The sequence below is a fragment of the Tetrao urogallus genome (assembly GCF_951394365.1).
Source record: "Tetrao urogallus genome assembly, chromosome: 2".
Classification (NCBI taxonomy): domain Eukaryota; kingdom Metazoa; phylum Chordata; class Aves; order Galliformes; family Phasianidae; genus Tetrao; species Tetrao urogallus.
Window position 1 is genome coordinate 9,358,822 of NC_136814.1, and position 8,448 is coordinate 9,367,269.

Below are 8,448 nucleotides of genomic sequence, written 5' to 3' on the forward strand. Positions count from 1 at the left end.
GTTCTGAGTTTTACCAGAAGAGGGCAGACACAGACACACGTGCGCATGTACACACACACACACACCCATAGACCCACGGAGCTCACTGAAATGACACCCATTGATGTGGCAGGAAAACACATATACACATCAGATCCTTACGGTGCTACTCTTCAAGACAGAAATTTAAAAATGTAACCTGCAGAGCCAGCCTGTAACCCAAAGATGAACAGACTGTGCCCTTTTCTCTTTTTGCCAAGTCATGAAATAAAGATCTTAGCTACTCTTACTCAGTATGTTTATACACAAAATGTAAACATCACTATGTAGCACCAAGCACCTTTTTTGATTAATAAAGTCACTGACATATTTGTCGTGCAAATACAGGGATTTTTAAAGACTACTGACCATCAGTTGCAGGAACAGTGGAAAAAATACAGGATTTACCTGGCTAAACCCGGCTCAGAAAGAATAAAATCAATGCAGACAGGACTGAGGTAGATTTGGCTGTATCTGATGTAATGACACCGTATAGGTAGGAAGATGAATGGGATATCCAACTAAGAAGCAGGTCACTGCAAAATAAATCCTCCTGCAGAAGGACATCCTACTCTGCACTCTTGGCATTACAGGTGATGGAAGCACCAGAATACTAATGGCCCTAAACTCTGGCCCAGTAGAACTGTACATCAAGGTCAGAAGGTAGGTGACTGACTGAGGCCCAGTGAGTGCTTGAGCTCTTGTTAAAATGGTCAGGAAAACAGATGTGACAGGGCTTTGGTGTGACCTTTCCTGCGTGGGCAGCTGCCTGTTGGTAGTCTGAGAACATCTGAGCTTTTATGTGCTGGCCAACAACAGCCAGCAGTCTTCTTCTAGGCTGTGATAACAGACACAGATACCCTCTGGCTTGGCTAATGGATAGAGGGTAACCTCATGCATGCATACAAAGCATTCTGTGTGCTACAAAGCCACCAGAGAGCCTAAATGCCTGAACTGTGACCTTTTTGATGATCCCTGGCTATTACAGTCAACAAATAATCCTTGAACCATTTCAGATGCTCTTGTTCCCATTTGATTGCTCTTGCTCTCTGGACACAGACCTCTGCCTTGTTAGAAAGTGCCAGTGTCGGTAATGCCAAGAATCCCCACCTGCATCATTTGATTTCTAAGATGAACAATCTTCCTCTCCTTTCTGTCTTTTCTGAAATTCTTAGCAACACAGCTCTCATGGAATCAAGCTAGTGATTGATGATTTACCTTCTCTCCTTTGCTGGCAACTCTGTTCCTGGGGCCTAATTACTATTTTAATAATATCAATCTCCAGCCTACACGGCCTCTCGCCCACTGAGATGAGGTATTGCATTGCTAGCAATGCACTGAGCACTTCATAGTTGCTCTCAGCAGCCTCAGACAGCGAGTGCCTGCTTTGTCTTCTGCCCCCAGCACTGCCTTTCTGGGGGCTGCCAGGGCAGAAGTGGCTCAGCCACTGTTTATTATGCAAATCTGCCGTTGGTTCCGCTTTTTGTGAAGCTGTGACAGCCTCTCCTTGCTAGTGGTGCTGCGGCCTCTCAGCAAAAACCTTGTCCAAGATTTACCCTGAATTTCTCTGACACCATTTGTGCCCTCCCCCTTGCACAAGGCAGAATAGAATTAGAAGAGGAGAGCAGGCAGGGCTGGGAGGACACCATGGGGGGGTGGGACTGCAAGGGAAGAAGTTAACCCTTTTCTGTCCCTCTCACTACTCTTAGGGCTGGGCTGTCATTTTCTTTGTCTCACCAGCAAGTCTGCATCGTCACCTAGCACAGCACATCAGGCACTGGCATAGAACTGCTTCCCAGCACCCGGGGAGGGATGTCTGGGAGGAATGTCCCCGTGTCTCCAAAAGTATCTCCCAAATAGCTCTTGTCCAGCCTTGCAAGAAATCTCCCCCTTGCCCTGCAGCATCATCAGTAGCCTGACACATGCTGGTGGTGCTCTGAACAGAGGGAAACCATATGAGCTGATACAGAAGGGTGTAGCTCTGGTACAGCAGTCCTGGCACAAGCAGATAATGTGTGGAGGGATCTTCTCCATGCAGCAAGATTTGAATGCACAGGTCTGTTGCACATCCTTTCATAGCCAGAGCCTTTCAAAATGGAGCTTGTGTCACATGGCATTTTGCACCAAATTTAGTTAAAGAGATCAGCAATTTATACACTGCTGTTCAGAACAGATCTGGGAAAATGTGTGACACTGCTTCATTAGAGCAGAGGGTTGCACTTACAAAGAGAGAGGACGTTTGGTCCAAAATAAGAGATATTCCCCATGAAGGAGTTGGGATTCTGCCACTGCTCTGCTGATGCTGAGCATGGCCAGGAGAGCAAGACCAGCACCTGAGACAGGACTCTGCCTGGGCAAGGCATCCTCAGCCCTGCAGAGAGACTACTCTTGGAAAGCTGCAAACACACCCTGCCTTCAGTTCCTAGGGAATTCAATAGAAACTTGTCTCCCAGGAGCAGGCCTTCTGTCTGGACTTGAGTGGCAAAAACACTCTGACAAGTGACAACTTCTAATGCATGATTGTCACATCCTAGCTTAGGGTAACTAGCAAACACAGGTCGTTCTGAGACCCACTGGTAAATAGAGGTAATGAGCTACATCTCTTTTGGAGACACATTCATCCCTAAAGCACAAGTCAATGATAATGTCACTCATGAAGGATGAGGCTGCCAGTGGCCCTGCTCTTACTTGCAGTTTTTCACTGGAGAGCAAGAAAAATATTACCCTCCCCATTACACACCTTTGAGGAGGCATTTGGGCTGGAGTTGCCTTCAACCCCTTCACTCCTGAGTGAGATAGGATGCTTTCCATTATTTCTTCTGTCCATCCCAGTTTCCACGTAGGAATAAACACTTGGTGGTCTTATCTAAATACGCACACTCCACACTATGACCCAATGCTAAGTAACTCATTAAAATGTACTCTGTAAAACTGCCTCTACGTCTCTGTAGGATCAGCCACAGACTTTTTGGTTATTACTAGATGATGCTGGATCATTGTTAGAAAGGAAACCTGATGTTTCAAATCCTGTTCATACAAGTGGTATTTTTCCTAGCTCTGGTAGAACACAGTCTCATAGTTACACCCTTTGAAAATCCTACTGTGCAAGTTGTTTCTTTTTACTCAGGTGCATTACACGGGATACAGTTATGTTGGGAATTCAGATTCACTGATACCAGCTGACAGCTAAAAAACCCCAAACATAAGGCAACCTCAGCTACAGTTAACTCTTCACATGCACAACGAAATAGAAAACAAGGAAGGCTTTTGCCTTTAAAAGTGCCGTGCCTGCAATCGATTAGAAAAAAACACAGAACTCTACATTTAAAATCTTGTCACAAAATACTGGATTTCCCAGCATAGCCTAGTAGGACAAGTATTAAAATCACAATAAAATACACAGATTGGTGGGTGCCCATGTCCCCTAAGTTGCCTTTAAAAATCCAAGACCCAGCGAATAAAGTCAAGGAAAAACATTTACCACATTTTTTGTCGATTGCTTTTTGCCATAGGATGGTAAGGGCTTTAGTGCCTGAGGTATAGGTAGTTCCTGGATGCTTTTAGGGAAGTGGGACGGAGGCAGAGTCTGGAGAATAGTTTGCATAGCTTGGAGATATAAAGAAGCAGGTGTGTTGCCCACCAGGCTGTTGAATTTCTCTTCCCCCAGCAAAGCTGTCCAATGCTCCGGATGATCCTGTAGAACTTTCCGCATCTTAAACTGTGGGTTGGGCATGAAGAGCAAGAGGTAGTCAAGGCAGAGCTTCTTTGTTGCCATGTTGACTTTGGAGTCCCACATCTGTTCCAGGATGACGTCCAGCGGGGTAAGCCCTTTACTGTCCTCTATCCTGGGAGAAGCTCCATTGCCGAGGAGGATGAGGACTGTCTCCGACCTCAGCAGTTCACAGGCGAGGTGCAGGGGTGTCTTCCCATCTTCTAGATGAAAGCAGCCAGTCCTGTTGATGTACGAGTTTAAGCTGGGGAGCTTGTGCGCGATTTTGATGATCAGCCCCAAGATATCTCTCCTGTCATATGTGACAGCCATGGCCAAGTGAGGAGCAGAGGATGGGCAATAGCAGAAGTGTTCTCCGGGTACCTTGAGAGCCTCCTCTGGAAAATGAGACAGCAGATACTGAGCATAAGGCAGGTGGTTATGCACCACTGCGTAGAGAAGGGCTTCTGAAGGTGAGTATGTTCTTAGGCTGGCATTCTCCTCCCAGTAAAAATACTCCATAGTTCTCATGTCTTCCAGCATCCACACAGGCTTGTGATCTCTCACAGCCTGGTAGAACATATAGGATAAGAACTTGCAGTGCCTGCTCTGATCATCCTGCATGCTGGCCTGGTTGCTGGCCATGGCTCAGCAAATAAAGAGCAGCTCCACGTAAAATCTCTCCAGACTGTACGATCTGTGCACTTGGAATGCAGATCCCGATGCTGCTGCAACCTTCAGGCTGTCATTGCTGCCTGGACTGCACTAGCTTGAATGCATGGGCTGATCATCTCCACCCATTCATTGTTTTTTCCCCTCACTGCAGTGGTTTTGTTTAGGTAAGCACAATCCCACAGGCTCGGTTAACCCATGCCATGCAAGCAGCTGGTTAGTAAGTACATCCTGCTCTCTGCATAGTGTGGGTTACTGGAACGCTGTCAGAAAGCAAGTGATTTTATACACACGCAGCTACAGAGAAGGCAGGGAGAGACTAAAATTAGCTTGAGAGGTGAGGTAGTTTTCTGTCTGCATTTCATGTCTAACCAGATCAGCTTCTACATCGCAGTAAGTGTGATAGTAATTTTCATCTATTTTTTGCATGTTGCTCTCACACACAGCTTGTTAAACAGTAAAAATATATGTTGCAGCATAAAATGCTCCATGGCTGGTAATATAGAGGATGATATACTCATGAAATCAAGGGAATGGTAGCTGTACTATTAAGAGGGGCTCCCTATTTTATAAATAATGGTATGGCTGGCCAATTAGGAGACGCTGATGTTAATGGATTGTCTGTAAGGCATTAGTGATATTTAAGATCCCAACATTAATCTCCGCAGAGAAAAGAGTCAATCAAGATGTGGAGCAACCATGCTTGGAGTCATAAAGCATATTGCTCGATTTAAATGCCTGCCTTTGATTAGCAAGGAAATATCTGAAGTGCCTCTGTTTTGCACTGCAGGTACATAAACAAATTTAATGGCCAAACCACAATTGCAGATGGAGAGCTTTGATGTAAGCATTTCTTACAATGGGGTCAGAGTGAGCTATAATAGGGGGAAATGGACTTAAGCAATCTGACCTGTGAAATGCCCAGTAAGATGACCAAGGAGCACAGCCTTGAGGGCTGCTACATATGGGATGAGGCAAAATGACTTGACCAAAATTATATTCATAGAAAAGAAATGAACACCTCCTAAATAGGAGGAATTCCATGCATTTTATAAATCAACAAATTGCAGTAAGATGGTATCTCACCATCATGTTATGAAAACAGGAAAAATACAACAAATGGAGTTTTTTTTCTTTTCTTTTTTCATTTAGCAAGGAGACAACAGTATATTCAGTATATTCAAACCAAACAGTATTCAAGCATAAAGTCTGAACACCTCCAAATGATGCCTGGGGTCATTCAAGGGGAAAACCATCACCAGTCTGGGTCTACATCTAACACATCCTCCCATCTTCCAAAGTCCTGGATGTTCAATTCCATGCCCTAAACATTTCGTTTTACAGTGAGTTTTCATGTAGTTAGAATAAATGAATATATGTACAGTTTTAGTCCATTGTTACTGCAGTTATTCTTGGAAATACTGCTATATAGTTATTTGAGTTATTTGAGCATACTATTACACATCTTGTATCCATGGTTGCAATAAACCTTGTGTATAATCAAGGGCAGATTCAAAGAGTAACAAAGAGCACAAGGAAGTCCCAATTAACTGGACAGGCTTGAAAAGGGGTTCAAGAGAATGCAGTGAGGTTCAATAATGCCAAGTGCAAAGTGTTGCACTTGGGTTGGGGCAATCCTTTATTTAAGCCTTGATTGAGAGCAGCCCTGCCGAGAACTTGGGAGTCCTGATGGATGAAAAGCTGGACATGAGCCAGCAGTGTGCTTTTGCAGCCCAGAAGGCCAATGTGGCAGCAGGGAGAGGGAGATGATTGTCCCTGTCTACTCTGCCCTTGTGAGGCCCCATCTGGAGTACTGTGTCCAGGCCTGGGGCCCCCAGTACAAGAAGAATGTGGAGCTGTTGGGGCAAGTCCAGAAGAAGGCCACAAAGATGATGAGAGTGCTGGAGCACCCGTCCTGTGATGAAATGTTGAGGGAGTTAGGATTGAAAGCTTGGAGAAATGAAGGCTTTGGGGACAGCTCGTGGCAATTTTCCAGCACTTGAAAGGAGCAGAAGGGGAACCAACTTTTTATGCAGGTAGATAGTGATAGGACAAGGGGGAATGGATTTAAACTGAAAGAAAAGAGGTTTAGGTTAGATGATAGGAAGAAATTCTTTGTTCACAGGATGGTGAGGCAGTGGCACAGGCTGTCCAGAGAAGCTGTGGATGCCCCATCCCTGGAGGTGCTCAAGGCCAAGTTGGGTGGGTTCCTGAGCAGAATGGTCTAGTGGCCATTGGCATGGTCTAACTGCCATTGGCAATTCCGCCCATGGCAGCATACTTGGAATTAGATGATCTTTGATGTCTCTTCGAACCCAAGGCATTCTGTCATTCCATCATTCTATGATTCTGTGATTCTATGTCTGTATGAAAGTTGTTTTGCTAGTGCTCTAGCGCTTCCTGTCTGTGGCAGGGTAATGACCAAGCACAGCGACTTTTGTGGTGCCGCTGCTGTGTGGTGATTGCCAGAGCAATCACCCTGTAGTAAAATGCAAATGAATTTTTGCATTTTCACCTCCTGAGGATTGTGATTCCTTTGTGTTCCCCTCCCTGTCGATCCAGCTCCAAGGAGACACAGCCTCTGCTCTGCTTCCCCCTCCTTCCTTACAAATTCAACTCACAGGCTCATTTGAACCACAAGATTCAAAATTGACCTATTTTTTGGAGGGGTAATTTGGCCTTGGCTCTGGCTGCTGACCGAGCTCACTCTGTGGCTGCAGGATGACCAGGTCTGACACAAGAAATAGTGCAGGAGTCTTCAGCCAGGACAGCAGACATGAGCAAGCCAGGACATTCCAGCTCACAAAGGAGCGTCTCTCACTTCAGACCTGATACAGAGGGCTGTACACAGAGGGCTGTACACAGAGGTCTGTACACAGAGGTCTGTACACAGAGGTCTGTATCAGGTACAGAGATACAGAGAAGCCAAGGGAAAAACATTCTGTGAATAGCTCAAAAACATTCTGTGAATAGCTCAAAAGAACAAGGGTGCTGAAATCCCAAAATCAGAAATAGCCATTGGGGAAACCAATTATATACCATGAGTGAAGGATATGAAAAACATAAAACCTGTAATTGCAGGTCACCTTGTAAATACAGATCACACTGGTAATTACAAGTCACCCTGTAATGCTGCCCAGGAAGCCCAGCACAAAACTACGAGAGACATTCATACACTTTGCTGACCTCTGTACGACGTCGAAGGCACAACTCCCTGCCATGGCTGAGTACTGCCTGCCATACAGACTCCTGAATATGGCTTTTCCCAGTAGTTTAGGAAAGCTGGTGCTGATGACATGTTTGATGCCAATGCACCTCTTCTGAATTTAGCATTTAGAATTTAGACATAATGCATCTGTATGACAGTATCAACCCATTAGAAATGGAAGACATTAACTTCAAAGGGAAGAAGAAGATTAGGAGTTTGGGAGTTTTATTCTTAGAATTTTGATCTGTGGTTAAAAATAATGCACCCTAACTCTTAAGGTATTTGTTGTGGCTTTCCTCTTGGACAGACTGTAGTCCAGTAAGTCAGCAGAATCAATTTTGAATGAGGAAAAGAAGCGCAAGAAAGCAGAAACAAGTTTGAAGGATAAAATAAAAAGAAAAGAAAAAAAAAGCCAATCTTACCCAGAACACCAATTACCATTCTAGCAGAGACCAAAAGACTCTCTAGATCTCTCTTGAGGAGATGCATTTTTCATATTTTGATGGCAATTTCAGCTCATAAAATGATTTGATATTGTGATCTCGTGAGAAATACAGTGTGCTTCTGAGTATTTGGGAACCTTCTGATAGTGTTATGCTCAAAATATTGTTTCTGGGCAGAAGAGAAACATACCTGACACATAAAAATAACAACTTACTGAACCAAAAAATAATTATTAGTCCAAGCCTAGTTACTACAGAAAAACAAAGTATAGTTCTATGCTGAAAACATAATAAAATCATTATACACACACTTCTTAGTTTCTGCCTCTATCCCTGGTTATGCTTACTCTGGTGGCTTCACTCTGGTGCTGGTGGGTGTTACAGCAAATCGTAAGGAT

The 8,448-nt window shown here is 44.4% G+C and overlaps 1 pseudogene across 1 annotated transcript; it reads right to left on the bottom strand.

The window, feature by feature from the left end:
- Positions 1-3,481: 3,481 nt before the first annotated feature.
- Positions 3,482-4,372, bottom strand: LOC306958450 (ankyrin repeat domain-containing protein 9 pseudogene; annotated as a pseudogene). Its single transcript has one exon. The product of its transcript is annotated as an ankyrin repeat domain-containing protein 9 pseudogene (transcript).
- Between the last annotated feature and the right edge of the window lie 4,076 nt (positions 4,373-8,448).